Here is a 16,963-nt window from a genome sequence, read left to right on the forward strand (position 1 = left end):
TTAAAATAAAATAAAATGGGAAGCTTCACAGAATCTTCTTTTTCAGCTTTTGTGACAGGGACACTTGATTTCCTTTTTCAAAAAAAAATTATTTGATATTTTATTATTTTGCCTTTTTTACAATTTTTGGTTCAAAAACTCCTATACAGTAATAATTTTATATTTTAATGACAATATATAAAATAAAAATATTATTAAAAAAAATGAGACCGCTTTTTTAATATCATTTAATAAATAAATTTTTATTTCTTTATTAAAATACTATAATATTATTATTTTGTGAGTGCTTAAAAATGGGTAATATATAAAATAAAAATGTGGAAATTGATAAAAGAAATAAATTTATGATAAAATAATAAAAATAAAAATAAAAAATAGAAAAATTATTCCTTCACTTTTTCTATTTCTAGCCATGATTATCTTATCTTGTCTGGTAAGATATTCAGCGAATCCAGCATGACCTGAAAGAATTTAGGACGGTCTTGTTTCTTTCCCAATGGTTTACATCAAGATGAACCTCCTCCAATGGCTAATGGATGGAAATGGGTGTAAGTTTATAAGCCAAATACACGTAGGTACACACTACCCAAATCCAAGCACAATGACATGAATTTGGTGGACAAATCATACACAGGGAAAAAAGGATGAAGAATCAACAAGGAAAAAGGTCCATTCTATGACATACATTAATTTCCATATCACATTATGAAAAACAAAAAATCAAGTGAACCAACATAGGAAAGGGTCCATTCCCCACATTATAAGGTTCCTAAGGAAAGTTTGCCCCCTGTTGATCTCTGCCCCCCCGATGATCTCTGCTTTTTCTATTCTGTCTGCCAGGCTCTAGGCAGTAAGTTATTCACTTTAACGTGACAAAACTGGCATCCCAATCCAAATCCGGAGGGCATAGCTTGTGTACAAACCTCAAACCTACTCTCCTCTCCTGTAAGAAAACAGATAAAAATAAAACCAATGCGAAAAAATGCTTTGTCAGTATGCATAACAAGTCCAAGGACACAGAAAATGTGCTTTGATTTTGAAAAGAAGAAGATTTACCCAATTGGGTTCTGATAAGCACAAGCTCCCCCTAAGTGGGATTAGGCACATAAACTTGGCACAGTATTTGGATGTGTGTCAAAATGCATAGAATGAAAAGTCATCGGGTGGCCTGTCTGATATTGATGTGTTTTGAACTAAGAAGACCTGAAAGCATTTTTATAAAGAGATTAGGAGAAGGGGTTTGCCGACTAAAGCAAAGTTTGAAAATAGTGAAGCAACTCTAGGCCTATAATGAATTTTCTTAGGCTGAGGTGTTGGTCTTTCCATAAGTTTTTAACTTTTATGCATATTATATAAAAAGTTAAAAAAAACATTCGATGAGTCTCAAGACTCTCATCCCATATGTTACAACCCAAAGATGTTGGGTTGATTGGACAATTGCAAAACCGTTCAATGTTGTTGTGTTTATTTCAACAACTTGGTTCCAACCCACCATCATGAATCCTAGTGTGCACATCAGTTCATTTCACTAATTCAGTTCCACCCCATCATCATGAAATTTTTGGTGTAGACTTCGGTTCCAAGGAACATAACAAATACGGAACTGTGCAAATTATAAGGTGAAATATTTGTAAGGGAAGGTTGGTCATAGATCTTCCTCTCATCTAACAACCAAAACAAGCAACAGCCCGGAAGATTGATATTCATTCAGATTAAGGGCACAAAATTTTGTGATTTCTCTTACAAATATTTCTTAAACTTATGGCTGTAAGCCTGTAACTAACAGAACCCAAACTTGTGTTTTCAAGACCCATCAAATCATCAAAGGCAATTCTTCAAGAATCTATTTAGTTCTTACAAACTGTGAAACAAGGAGGAAAAAAGAAAAAGGGAAAAGCACAAAAATAAAATATTAGTCTAGGACAAATTAATCTTTCCTTAAAGTGTTTTCCAACTTTCCTTTTTTGTTACTTTTCTAGACGCAAATGGTTTGCTATAGTAGAATATGTCCCCTCTTCTAATTTTCATCATACTTTACTTTCCTTAATGTTTTTAAAACATCACAACCAAACAACAGTACCAGTAAAATCTTTCCAAGTCTTTCTCATTTCTCTTATGTAAGACTTCTGCTAGGTTCTCTGTGCAATGAAAAATGATAGGCAAAAAGAAGACAATATTTTCCTCTAAGCCCCAAACAGAGCCTAAACTAAAATTTTCTTGGGCCTTGACAGGGTAAAAGAGTGGAGCAGGATTGGTATAAATGGAGGGTTCACATCTCCTCATGCTATTATATGTACAATGAAAGAAAACAGAGAACTCTAAACTAAAATTTACTAAAAATCCTAACATAGATAAGATCTCTATCTTGAAGTTCCATAAGATAATAGCTCTGATCTCAATAACATTTAATTCTTGTATTAAACCCTAACAATGAAACTTGCAATTTAAAGAACACAGATGAAAATAAAAGAAGAAAAAGCAATATAGAGAATCCAAGGACTAAGCTACTAAGGTGTAATTATGCATTTTGACCCAACTACTGCAGCAGCAAGTGGTGGTGAAAGAAACAGCAAAAGGTGATAGTGGATGCGGCAATGAAGATAGTGGATATCTAGTGTGAAGTAGCCTCATTTGTCTATCAAAAAACATACTTTAAACTTTTCTCCTTTTTTACTTTTTAAAAGAACAAAAACTGTTTCATTTATAATAAATTAGCAATATTGCTAGAAAATGTTGAGAAAAACCCCTCAAAATAAACCATCTAAAATAAAATAAAAATATGGTAAATATTTTTAAATCAAAAATCACAAATACATTTCTAAGGTGTCATTTGGAGTTTTTCTTTTCCTTTTTTTTTTCTTTTAAACAATCTATTGACTAATTTAAAGTTTCTAGTTTGTGTTTCCTGTTTTTTAAGACAGCAACAGTAAAAGACTTTCCAAACACCTATATATTTTTTTATTGTACATGCTGATATGATAACACATCAACAGTTATTCCAAGTAGTAAAAAAGAAAAAAGAGTTGTTAAGATTGGGATATGCACGACCTTTTCAAAACAAAAGTTGGGAAGCTAGGAGGCAAGGACAAATAATTAAATACACTTTTTAAAAAAAAAAAATTAAGAAGACCATTATTCTATTGGGGGTGTTTGATTCAGTGTCAGAAAAGGCGACTTCTACAAACACAAGCTAGAGAGACCCAAATGTTTAGAGGGCCAGATATTAGTACTATTGAGTTCAATATGGACCTAGGGTAGTAGCTACAATGCATTCAGAACAAGCCACATGTAGCATGGTGAAAATGGAGTTCCAAATGTTAGGGGGGCCATATTTTGCCCTCTTTTGAACTGACACCATTATGAAAGGGGAGAGGGAGAGAGATGTTTGGGGGTCCTTTTTTGCACTATTTTGAACTGACAACATTATGAATAGAGAGATTTTAGGGTATGTGGAGGTAGAATAGGACACTTCTAGCACATGACCTGAAATGCTTGGAGGGCCCGTGCGATACCCCTAATTGAACTGAATGCATTATGGGAATACTCAGAACAGCCCCCCTTGTAGCAGAGTAGTGAAAATGGCGTTCCATATGCCCTATTTGAACTGACTGCATTATGGGGGTAGCCTCCATCTTCCCAGAACAGGCCACTTGTAGCACAGTAGTCAAAATGAACTTTCAAATTTTTGGAGGTCTGTTTCTTGCCTTATTTGAACTTTGAATTGACACCATTATGCATATGGAGGGGAAGAGATGATTTCTCATACACTGTCATGGGTCATCCCCAACCAGCAACATGTTGCTTTTCATAGTGCATTCCAGGAACCTTTTTTCTTTCATCCCAATAATTTTAGCTAAGTGTACAGGAGGCTACTATTCATTCATTCGTTTGGGCGTAATGGTTGGATAATACTCGATAAACAACTACTGTCATTCATCTCATAGTGCTAAAAAATTGCTATAGTAGCATTGACAAATTGCACCATTTGGGTATTTGATGGATCTCCAAGAATTAAGTTAATTATCTCAATATCAATACCTACTATTCATTTCAAGGAAAGTGAATGCAATTATTCACTAATTTCAAATGTATCTTTACCTGTTTCCTTTTGGGTAAAAAATTTTACTTGAATAGCATTTTCCCATAAACAAATAACCTGAATTTCTGACCAGCTGTCATTTCAGATGCTATGTTCCTCGCCCCTATCGATCATGCTAGTATTGGTAGCACCACCAGGTTTTGATTCATCATGCCTGATAGCTACAAGCAGCAAAGATAGTAAGTAATAAAAAAGAAAACAATAATAGGAACTCAAATCATGATAACTTTATCCCATAAAACTTTAGGTCAACTATTGGAAATGCTTTGCTGTCTGACTCATTCTGAGGACCAATGTTTATAAAGGTTTTAAGGTTGTGCTTTGGGAGTCTACCTTCTAGGCTACTACAACCAACCTTTCAACAGTTGACAAAGTTGTGACATGATTAACTTTCAATAAGTTCCTCTAAGTCCTGAATTGTTGAATTATTATTCCATTATTAGATCATATAATCTAACCAGAAAAAGAGCAAATGGTCAACAGCCCTTGAGGCCTGGCTCAAGTGGTAAAGGTTGGGGTAGGTTAGTGAGAGGTTCCAAGTTCAAGTCCCAATGGGGACCAAAAAAAGAAAAAAAAAAAAACCTGTCAAAAAAAATGGTTAACAATTCTGTGCCTTATCTCATAGGCAGTTCATTGATGAGACATTCAAAAAATCAACTCTATACATTGGTTATTAACTACACATAAAAGCCATCCACATTCTCCAATGAATGGAACAAGAACACATAATGCAACACAAAATCTACTAAAAATGGATCTAGAGAATAAAGCAATTAGGCATTAGAAATATCTTTCAAGAGTGAATTAATAGCATGATATGATACTTCTATTCCATATAAAACGAATGGCCAAATATAAAAAACAGCGGGTGCAACACATAAAAGTACAGAATAAAATTGAAAATATGATGCAAATATTACAATGAATATGTAGGAACTCAGCCAGAAAGGGGAACACTCAGAATTGGACCGGCCCATGTGCTTTGGATAAGGGAACATGCATGGGCCAAGCCAATTCTTATGAGGGGAAAAAGAGAGCACTTCTAAAAATATTGAATCTTCCCCCCCTTGACACATCAAATCATAAGGCTACACAATTGATATGCTCAAAAGAAGAAAAGAGGAACAGGGAAGTCATCAGTATATGTCAAACAAAAATCATAACAAAATGACTACATGAAATGCATAATTGAAAGTTTGCAACACAGCCAATAGACTGATGAGTGCCATTGGATGAGCTTCTATACAATCCTTCAAACCACTAGAAACCAGTACAAGTTCAAATAGACTCATTGGAACCACACATGTGACTTAAAGTAATCATGGTTCAATAGCCGAAAGGTATGTTAAGGAAAGGACCTGAAGCTCACAAGGCCAAATGTTTCAGGCCAAGGCTGACCTAGGTTGAAGTTTTTAAGTTAAATCAATACACTTTGAGCTAGGTTGAAGTTTCAAGTTAAATCAAAATAGGAAAATGTGTGGTTAGCACAGCTCCTTTGTTTTTCTCACCACCAAATATGGCTACCTTAGCATCATAAGGAAGGTCCCATAGGCAGACGTGGCGAAACCATATGTTGGTGTGCCAATCCCACTTAACCATATGTTGGTGTGCCAATCCCACTTCAATCATCCACTACAAAAAGCAGTAAGAAAAAAAAAAGTGATAAAAAGGTTGGCAAGTCCAGCATCTTTTACAAAGTTTAAAAGTTTTATAAAGAAAATTCAAGCTTACAAACTTTTACACACCCATAAAATAAATATATGATATTACTTATTCCTCTACCTCAAAGTACCTCAAAGTACCTCAAAGCTCAAATTCGAATATTGCTCCTATGGAAATCCAGATCCAACAGGGATCAACAATCTCATTTAGGATCAAAATGATGATATTGTTCAACTTTCTTGAAGGCAGTTAATTTGGGGCCATATACTAAAGCAAAGATCCTAGCATTACTAGAGGCCCTAAAATTTACAAGTGTTAGCAGTGTTGATTCTTATGGCAGAGGGACACTCAGTCAAAATTCTTTCTTAGGTGGGTAATGGACTTAGAAGTTCATGGCAATTTAGTCATTAGAGTGAAAGATCATAGATCTTGCTAGAGCTTTGGTCTGTTCATTCTCTTGATCGGTAATTCAAGAGGCCAATGCATTAGCTAACAGAGAAGCCACCTGTATAGTTGAATTTGTCGGGGATCTTATGCCCTCTCAAATTTTGATTGATTTATCTTACAGCTAGAACACCAGGGATCTTGTTGTCTTGTAGCAGAATCTATTTTTATATTACCCTCCTTGTCCATGCACATTCTCCTTCTGCATGACCTCCCATCTTCTTTGCACATCTTTCTTTTCCTTAATACAATGATGATTATAGTTTTGGATAAAAGGAAAACGTTACTTATAAAATTACAAAATAATGAACTTTTGAAAATCAAATATGTAGCAAATCATAAACCTATACACTTATAAGTATCCAGTGTAACACATTTCAAGGTTGTAAGTTCATTGAACTTACAAAATTTAATAAACCCTTAGATTTATGAAGATTAAAATTATATATCTAGCTCTATTTAAGATTGACCAAACCTAGCCCTAATCTTGAACTACGATTGGGCTTAGAACCAAACCTAGGCAAAAGTTTCCAACCTAGCCTACCTAAGCCTGACCATTCACCGGAGCTCAAATGGGTTAGGAGCTTAATCTAAGAAGGCATCGGTCTAACCTTTTTTACACCCAGAATAGTAGACCTGGGAATGTTTTCTTAGGGGATGAAGTGAACAACTATTTTATTTGGACTTACCTAAAATTGGGGACTGGGAAATCACTTTTGAAGGGGCAAAGTATTTTTTTTTTCCCCTCAAAGCTTAAAGTGACACCCTCTTTGTTAGGATCATGTGAATATTTCATAACATTATTAAAGGGATAAATAACATTTTCAGATAAGTTGAACTACACACAAATATCTAAATGGAGTAAATATCCAAAATGTTTATCAGCCACAACCCCTAGTAGCATTGCTAGAGATTATCAATGCCACAATAAGGCATGATTAGGTAGATTTCACTTGAAATTCAAAACGTATATGCACGGTGGTTTTAAGCAATTTGGAATGACACGATGATGCCAAAAAAGGGACTTAAAACTTGAGGGTATGTAAAGATAGATTTTGGTCTCAAGGCCCATACTTGCACATTAAATAAATGGGTCTCAAGAAAAGTTCATAACAGGCATAAGAAGCACCTACTTGGCATTCTTGTTTGAACTAAAAATAAACTATTAAAAAAGATATAAAAGAAAGAAAATGAAAAAAATGAGAAAAGAGAGATGAGTGATAGGGGTGGTACATAAGCATTTCATCAATGGGAGGAGTTGGGATTTGGTGGGGTAGGTTTGAGGGTAAGGGGTAAGGTGGAAATGGGATTTGGGGAAAGGATGGGCTTTGCTTAAAAATTTGTTATTTGGAATCCACAAAATGGATAATAGAAAGAAAGATATACATATATATATGTTCAAATTCACCCAAAAGGAATAGAATTTGGATGGAACTCAATTGAATACTCATTATCTTTTTTCTTTTCTTTTTTTTCAATTTTTAACAACATCAAGAGGAAAGATTTTAATCAAACTTTTATTTAAATTCTTAGTTCTTACCACTATAAAATGGAAAATTCTTTCCTTTCCTTTTCCATCAATAAATTTCCAAACACGATGTAACTTATGCAAGGCTCGCTTTTTTTTAAAAGGTTCAAGGGTCAATTGCCCTCCATCATCAATATAATTTGACAATTTTTTATTTTCTTTTAAATTTTTTTACAATATTTTATTTGAATTATTTAATACACTGTATCATTTTTTGAGCTAATGATTTAAAATATGAAATTTTCTTAATTACTAAATAAAGTATTATTAATTAAAGTTTAAATTTTATGACCATCATTGACTCTTTTCTTTTAATTTATTTCTATTATTGTCAAACAATTATCAATTTGGCTTTATCATGACTTACGCAAGAAAGGAAATGGAGATCCCAAGGTTGAAGTTTTGTTTCCCTAGATATTAAAGAATTGAACATAGTAAACATATAATTGTTTAATTAAATCTTCAAGGAAAATGAGGAAAAAAAATAATAATAAGGAGATTGTAAACCCTCCATTTTGACCTTGTAACACATATTTTTTATCATACTTGGTATCCATCGCTTTACACCTTCATGTGGTACACACATAGAATCCTTCTTCTACTTGTTGTCGAACTCCTTTGTGGTCTGTTTACTAATTGGCTTTGGCACTAACTTTTGAGCCACTTTTGGATACTTTTTGGAGGGAGTTTTGGATCCACAATGTGTCTTTAGTGGTACTCTAGGAGTTCCCAAAGTTTCGGCGTTTTTGGAACTCAACCAATCTAGGGAACGGGTTTAACCGATCTAGGCACCAGTTCAATCGGTTGCAATCGGTCAAGGCAACCAGTTGAACTGATAACTTAATCGGTTCATTATGTTTAACCCTTTTCTACCTCATTTCAACCCCTTTTCAATTCCCATCTTTTTTGCCCTTTTTAGGACCTCCTAGGCTAGTTTTTTAGGTTTTTGAGGGCCTAAACTTAGATTTTGGGTCTTTTTAATTTGGGTTTGGTTTAAGAGAGTTTTTAAAGAGAATTTGAGTCTCAATAGAGACGATGACATGTATCAAAATTTTCACCCTTAGCCTATAAATAAGGGCCTTGGGGCTCATTTTCAGGAGACTTCTCTTTAACATTTTTAGGAGAAACTCTGTTAAATTTCAAAGAGAGAGAGGGAAGAAGAGAGCTTTGAAGAAGGCTTGGCTTGGAGGAGAATTGCAAGCTTGCTAAAAGCCAAGTTTTCACTAATGAGGAGATCTCTTGGTAAGCTCTTCTTAATTTCGTTTTCCTGGGTTTTTTTTTCATATTCTTTTGATTCTTGAAATGATGAATATATTGGTTGTGGATATTGAAAGGTCACATGCTTGATTTTAGGTATTTTTCTTCATATTTGGATTCTCATTTGCTTTTCTCCATTTTTCTCATTTTGGATGCTTGATAAGATGTTTGTTCTCTTATTTAATTGGTTGTTCGGATGTTTTTCAAGCCTACTTGATTTGGTTTCACTCATTTCTTAAGTTTTTCCCTTTTTTAAGCCCATTGAATTAAACCTAATATTAGGTTTACTTTGATTTGAGATTTTGATCCTCTTTTGATTATTGTTCTGAGGTTTTTGTTTTTCCCTTTGTTTTAAGGCTTTTTGGAAGCATTTGTGACTCATTTTAAAATGAAAATTGAGGGCCACATGTTTGATATTATGCCAAAATAATATTCTTAGAAAATGTTCATTAGAGCCTCCTCTTGCCATCTTCGGCATTCTCTTCAAAATTGGTTGTAAAATCTTGATTTCATTTCCATTTTAACTAAATTTCAAGCACCTTTCTATAGTCAGTATTGTGGCTAGAGGTCACGTCACTTGCCATGGACTTTGATCTTGCTATTATGCTTGAAAATATGGATAATTGCTCCCATTCTTTTGTGATTTTTTGAAAGGTTTTTTTAAATTGATTTTTGGAGGACTAATTTCAACCCTTGTGAATACCTTTTCATGGTCATTAAGGGCTTGAGATTATGGTCATTAATAGTTGCGTTTCGCTTTCACAAACATGGCTTGGTTTTACATAGAAGCATACCTCTCCATAGATGCTTTCATTTATCTTTCAACTCTCTTTTTCAAATGTGAGTGTCAATTTGGCATTCCATTCCTCTTATGGGCTCAAATTCATGTTCATTTGAGGGTTAAGGAGTGAAAACTCTATAGTTGAACTATAGCTCATTTTATTTTTCTCAACTTGTGATTTTCAGATTTCCTTGATTTTTGGAACATATAATATTAACTTTTTATAACCTTTATTTTCTCAATTTGCTCTTTGGAATCATCACATATTTGAAACCTCTTTATCTTTTAGGATATTAAGTTTTAACACCACATCTATTCTTTTAGAAGTCTTTTTATCATTTATAATGAATAATTATCTCTGTTTTTTTAGAATCTCTTAGGCTTCTACGTATGAACTTCCTACCACATCCATTGTTTTTTTTTTTACAAGTCATAGATGTGAAAATTAGAAACGTAATACTCTTTATAAATTAATAAATATTCATTTATTGATAAGTTAATAAATTATTCATTTATCAATAAATCAATAACACTGCTAAGATAATAATGAATCTTGGTCCCAAGAGTATTATTTTATAGGGGTCTCCCTATACTCATCATCAGCTTCTTGTTTATTGTCACCATGCTTGTTGTGCATTGGTATGTATAGTCTATTAATCAATTGTCTTAGTTCCCTTCATTTGTTTAATAGAGACCCCTTTTAGGGCTTAGAAGGATGCTACTTATGGTATTTTTCCGATAAGTAACCTAACCCCTAGATCTAAACTCGGTTTTCAGACTTTGTTTTTCTTTTAAAAATGAGTCACTTAAGGCTTTATTTTTTATGTCTTCCCTATAAAAATAAATAAATATAAGTGGTAACTCTTAACTTTTTCAAAAATCAGTTTTTCAAAATAAAAAGGCAAGTCTTATCGTCAAGTAGGGATACACATGAAAAAAATGGATCCACACAAAGGTTATTTTGGATATAGGGCCTAAAGAAAAAATGGCATAGTTATAAACACTTTTAACCCTTTAATCTGATAGAACCAATGTTTTCAAAATTGAACCGAACAATGAACCAAAAAAGTTACCGGTTCATGGTTTACTAATCGGACCGGTGGTCGAACCGATGACATCATAAATATATAATTTATATATTATTAAAATTAAAATTAATATATATAAGTATGAATATACTAATATTTTAAATATTATTAAATACAATATGTGAAGTATTAAAATGTAAATATATTGAAAATTAAAGTAAAATTAAATTGTATAATTTTAATTAATTTTATAAATTTAAAAAATATTATTTTATTTTATTTAATATTACAAATTTTTTACAAAAGAATATGTTTCTTTATTTGAATATATTGAAATTAAAGTAAAATTAAATTGTTTAATTTTAACTAATTTTATAATTTTTTAAAATGTTATATTATTTTAATTAATATTATAAATTTTTCATAAAAGAATATATGTATTTTTGTTTGCCATACTTTGCGTAAAAATGCATGTAGCCTAGTAGTGCTTTATGCCTTTCTAGAGATTCAGGTTTGTAATTCGAGTCCTGTTGGTGGATATCCTTTTATTGATTCCTTAAATCAATCCCACATCGGATTTCAATAAGAATGAGGAGGCCCTTATATACAAAACTCCTTTATGATAGCACATGGACTAAAGAATGAGCCATGCAAATGGCATAAAGGTTGGGCTTTTGAATTGGGCCCTTTAAAGAAGGGTAAAAGGGGCGGAATCAAAATCAGGTTGGGGTATAAGGTGGGCTTTGGGCCCAGGAAGGCTGCAAATAAGTGGGCTTTGGGCTTTGGAGTGAAAAAACGAGGGGCAAAAGGGGTAGGTTGGGTTCACGCTTTGGGCTTTAAGGGAAAAAACGAAAAGGCCATTGAGTCGTTCGGTTTTGTAAGAATCAAACAGCTCATTCGATTTACCGGTTCGACCGTCGGTTCAGGTGGTCTGCAGTTGAAAGGCCAAACGGTCTAAAGGAGGGGGGACCGGACCAAGAAACACCGGTAGACAGTTGAACCAGTTGAACCAACCGGTCCAGTCCGGTTTTCAAAACCATGGATAGAACACACTTTCCTAGCACTCCCTCTGTGAAAGACTAAACTTTTCGCTCAACTCACCTCTTTAGTAATAACATCCACAAATTCATACATGATCTTCCAAAAGGTGTTAAAATTTGTCGAAGTGTAAGCTTATCCTTGTGAAAGTTCTAAAACACCTTCATGCTTAGTTCTATCATAATGCACCAAGTTCAGCTTGAAGATGAATCTCACCTATGGACAACACCTAAATAGGAGGTGAATAGATGTTTTCAAAACAATTTGAGATAATATATCACAAATGCAAACAATTCCACTGATTTTTCAAATATTTTGATTTTTGATTTTTCAAATATTTTGATTTTCTTTTTCAATCGTACTAACAAGCAAACAAATCACAAGCAATAATATATGCACCAACACTCTCCCAACAAGATAGTCAATGCAATTCACTTGCAAATGAGCCAACACTCCCCAACAAAGATATATAAGACATTTCATCAACTCAAATTCACATTTTCACATATCCTTTGATATTAACATCAACACTAAAATATGTCATACTCTTTCAAAGCTTAAATGATCTAATTCCAGCTTATAACCTCAATCAATCAACAAAATAACTCAAGGGAAATATCATAAGCTAATGAAAAAACTAATCAAAAGATGAGATAGAAATAAAGAGACAATGACACTAAAATTTTAATGTGGAAAACCTCCAAAGAGATTAAAAAATCAAGGGTCTCAAGCAATCAAATTAACTGAGTACAAGGATTTACACAACCCAAACCTTTTATACTCTCCCAAACTACTTGCCTAGAACCTTCAAACTTCAGCTACCCACTTTCTTTTTCCAGAGAATAATTAGAATCCACACCAAGCTTGATCTCTGCCTCTTCTTGAATCCACACAAGAAGATTTTTTGGTTTTACACCAAATATGATGAATATGAGAGTAAGGATGAATCCCATACTCAATCAACCCATTTTGAAAGAAAACTTCTCACTTAAAAATTGATTTTCAACTCAAACCCTTAAGATTTTCTCTCAAAACAAACACACTCCAAATTTGGTAAGAAACATGAAGCTCAAAGAAGGGTCACGAAGCTCTTAGAACCTGCTCTACCTTTTCTGGAAATATGGCTTAAATATTAGGATTTTAATTGAGATTCATTTGGAAAATAATGAAGATTTGTAGATGTGATCAAAGTCTAATCATTTAAACAAAACTGAAAAATCCTAGGTATAACAAAAATTGTTACCCTTTCGTTTGATCAATCAAAAATCAGCCCAAATGTTTTAAACACAATTTTTTACAGTCTTAAGCTTCAACTCCATTTTTCAATAAAGGGATGAAAGATTAAAACTTGGTTCACCAATGTTTGATATCATCCATCACCTCAAAAACACTCACCATCTCCTCTAGCAGTCTTCAATCACAAACACTTTAGAAAAGACAAGAGTCCAGGGAAGGATTTGAAGTGATTGACATAAGAGAAATATAATGGGAATTTTGATCAAGAATTGCCAACACACAAATACACTTACAAAGCTTATCCTTGTTAAAGTTCTAGAATACCTTAGTTCTATCATAATCCACTAAGTTACAAGTCATATTGACTACAACTTTAGTATCACAATACAAAATCATGGGTAATTAAGTCTCTACAACCAACTTCTTAGACAACACTCAATCACATTAGCTCAAAAACACCACAGGCTACTATCTCAAACTTAACTTCAAAACTTGGTCTACGAGCAACTCTCCCCCTAGTCCTATGAATGCATAGTAACACATTGATGACTTTGCATGACTAGATATCCAGAAGAAGTGCAAGTTTTAAAAAGCACAAGGCACACCTAAGGCGTAAAAGTCTCCTATAGTTTAAGCACAAAGCGTAACACAAGGCACGAGCATGAGCGAAGTGAAACATGACCTAGGATGCATATTCATTTTATAAAATATGATCCAAAATCTAATCCAATCAATTAAAAATTTAAGATTATAAATCTTGAAAAGAAACGATCAACAAAAAAGTAATGGAATTATATAAATTTCAAAATACAGTTAGAAATTTTAAAAATAAAATTGTTTAAAAAGGAAAAGCAAAGTACATGGAGAGTGCATCTCCAACAAGATACATGTCTTGGCAAACAAGGCGCTCTAACTAGAGCGCACCTATTAAAACTATGAGAAGAGCATACTGGATGAAAAATTGCATAACTAGAATTTTTCCCCTTCAAATGGAGCATTCAATCTTGTGAATATGCACAATGGTGAAAACCATGATCTGGAGGGAGAGTGGTATCCATTTCTTACTTGCAATTCTCATTATATAACATAAAATCTTCCAACAAATACATTGGTATAAGTAAATCTAGTTGTAATTAGGTGGGAGCACAAACACTCAACCGCATCTTATTACTTAGGAGTGCAAAAATATGCTAGTAGTCAGAGATGATGTAATAAAAAATAAAAATAAAAACAAACAAACTATTACTAAAGAAAAAGTGATTAGCAGTCACAGAGAGCTTGTCTATAGCTAGATTGCCACTATGATTGTTGTCAGAGAGCAAAATAACTTTTGGTTTCACCATCACAAGCGCCCTTCTAGCCAGAATGATAACTTTCAGTATCAGTTACACTGAGCAGCAAATAGGAAACACTGCTAAAACTAGTTTAACAACAACAAACAGCAAGGAAAAAAAGGGAACAATCTTCAGCAATGCACAAAAGATCAATTAGAAGCAGGAAAAATGCCTGGCAAACGTTGTTCTGGTCCTCTGCAACAGACATATTTAAAACAAACAGGGCACTTTTAGCAGCAGGGTCCCCCCTCCCTTTTGAAGAAATGATTGATGCTATAGGAGGGATGGGCCATTCAGCAGATAATCTTAGAGCTACCTGAAGCCTGGGAATAATAGAAATAAGAGATTCCGAGAACAGAAGAAGTAAATTAGGAAAATCAAGACTGAAGCTGTGTGAGGAGGGTTGATAGCAACTCTAAGATGTTCTTCGAGTTAAAGAACATTAAGAGGAAAAAAAACTATTAGACTCCATTAGGATCATTAATTGAGGGAAAGAACAAATAAAATGAAACGCAAAATGAAGGACTGTAGATATACATAATATGACCCATTATTACAAAGGTAACATAACATAACCTCTATAGCCCATTTAGTAAACAGGTTGAGTCAAACTGCCTTTGAAGTAACTTGCATAATTATTAACCTTAGCCCATTTAAGACTTTATAAGTTATATGAATGATCATGATCATGTCAATATATACAAATCAGGTCATAATTGCGCCAACATGACAAACAGGTTAAAGAGGATCAAATGGGTTGAAATCCCTAACCCAAATGAAACCAGATCAAAAAATGGATTAAGTGTGTGGATACTTGACACAATTATGACATGAACATGATTAAATTAACCCAAACTCATTAATTTTGTGTCTTTTTCAAGTTGCCTTTACAAATCACGTTAAAAGTTGTCACCCATGGGTTAAAAAAATATAATTTTCTTCAGCTTTTGCAGAAGTAATGATTTATAAAGAATGAGGGTTGAGGCTTGAACCAGTTGCCCGTCTCAAAGGCTAGCACAAGATGGCTGGAGCATTCTTTCAACTCTTTCCAAAAGGAAGCGATTAGGCAGGATGTCATTCTATTTGATAAGGATAAAGCTCCCTGCACCCTCATGCCTTTCCAATATTATTTTATTAGTATGATTGGTTGTTGTCCTTGATGGATCATGTTTTGTCTGTTTCAAGGAATTACTCTATATTGATTGGGAGTTAGGGTACCAATATCACCTCTATTGCCCTTGTCCCTGAGTATACACTTACAGAGATTAAAGACTGTAGGTCAATTAGTTCAATGACAAAGCCGTTTGTTTAATTATAGTGAAGGCCTTGTTGAAACATCTTCATGCAATACTCCATGAGACTATATCCCTGTCCAAGGACGCCTTTCTAAACAAGAACAAAGGATAAATCCTTGGATTCTGAAAAAGCAAATAACCACAAGAATTGGGGCTTTTCAGACCATGCCCCATATAAAATGTTGCAATGAGATGCAGGGACTGAAATCATTGACAATAATTAAATGTGTGATAAAACAGCCAAGGAAAATAAATACATCATATTCACAATATACACAATTTTACCAGGCGTCATATACCCCAACTGAGGAAATCCAGAATTCCACCAGAAATAAAGCAATTCGTAATGACACTACACACCAAGACACTCCATTCCAGTGCTTTGACGAAAACAACAATGCAGGGAGCCTAATCAATAAGTATACCAAATTGCATAAAAGCTCTAGCATCCAACCTTGTTGCCTGCATTGCTCAGAATCATCTTGGAATCGCTTGCCTCCCATTCAATTCGTGCATTTAATTCAAATTAGAAGTTAAAAAAAAAAAAAAAAAAGGCATAAGATTGACTGACGGCTCAGAGAAAAAATGGCTGGAATTCATTAACAGGCTCAAGCAGCAATGTATTTTCCGGGAAAGAAAAAACAAGGAATAATCTATGAACTTGTGCAATACAGGAACAAAAAAAAGTAATCACATGAGGTTTGAATACACAATAAGCCTAAAGAAATTAAAACCCTAGATTAAAAACAGTTGAATCAACGCTCAATTCCTAAATTCAGAACTCATAAAAATAGATAAACAATTTAAAAAACCTGAGAGCTGAGGGAGAGAGAGGGTCTACAGACAGTGAGGATTTAGGAGAGGACAGTAGGTGAGATGCTTTGGAAATGTGAAGACAGCTGCTCGGGAAAAAGAGGGAAAATATGAAATTAGGAATTTGAAATTATAATACACCACTTCATTTTTTTCTTTCCAGAAATTTAAATTATTTGATTGGGAATAATTTTTTACACATGTTTTCAAGAATACTTTTAAAATATTTTCTGAAATCAAAGTCTACTATTTTAAAAATAATTTCAATTACTTTTTGAAATATGTTAATAAAATAAAAATAAGTTATAAAAAAATTATTTTCAAAATATTATCCAACATATTTTTAAGTTTGAAATAAACTCTAAAGTTTATAATATGTTTAACAACTGTTTTCAAAAATAGTTTTTTTTTTCTAAAAAAAAAAACTAAGAAATATATTTGACAACAA

General features: G+C 33.4%; 1 long non-coding RNA gene across 2 annotated transcripts; it reads right to left on the reverse strand.

Annotated features, from left to right (window-relative positions):
- Window positions 1–533: 533 nt before the first annotated feature.
- On the reverse strand, window positions 534–16,591 carry LOC117927853. Of its 2 annotated transcripts, none has more exons than XR_004653423.1 (4): window positions 16,515–16,591; window positions 4,099–4,260; window positions 1,057–1,203; window positions 534–943 (listed from the first exon to the last, which is right to left on the reverse strand). It is a non-coding gene; the product is annotated as an uncharacterized LOC117927853 (long non-coding RNA). The 2 variants fall into 2 exon arrangements; XR_004653422.1 differs by having other exon boundaries at window positions 16,157–16,590.
- Between the last annotated feature and the right edge of the window lie 372 nt (window positions 16,592–16,963).

Source organism: Vitis riparia, chromosome 13, assembly GCF_004353265.1.
Source record: "Vitis riparia cultivar Riparia Gloire de Montpellier isolate 1030 chromosome 13, EGFV_Vit.rip_1.0, whole genome shotgun sequence".
NCBI classification, from domain to species: Eukaryota; Viridiplantae; Streptophyta; class Magnoliopsida; order Vitales; family Vitaceae; genus Vitis; species Vitis riparia.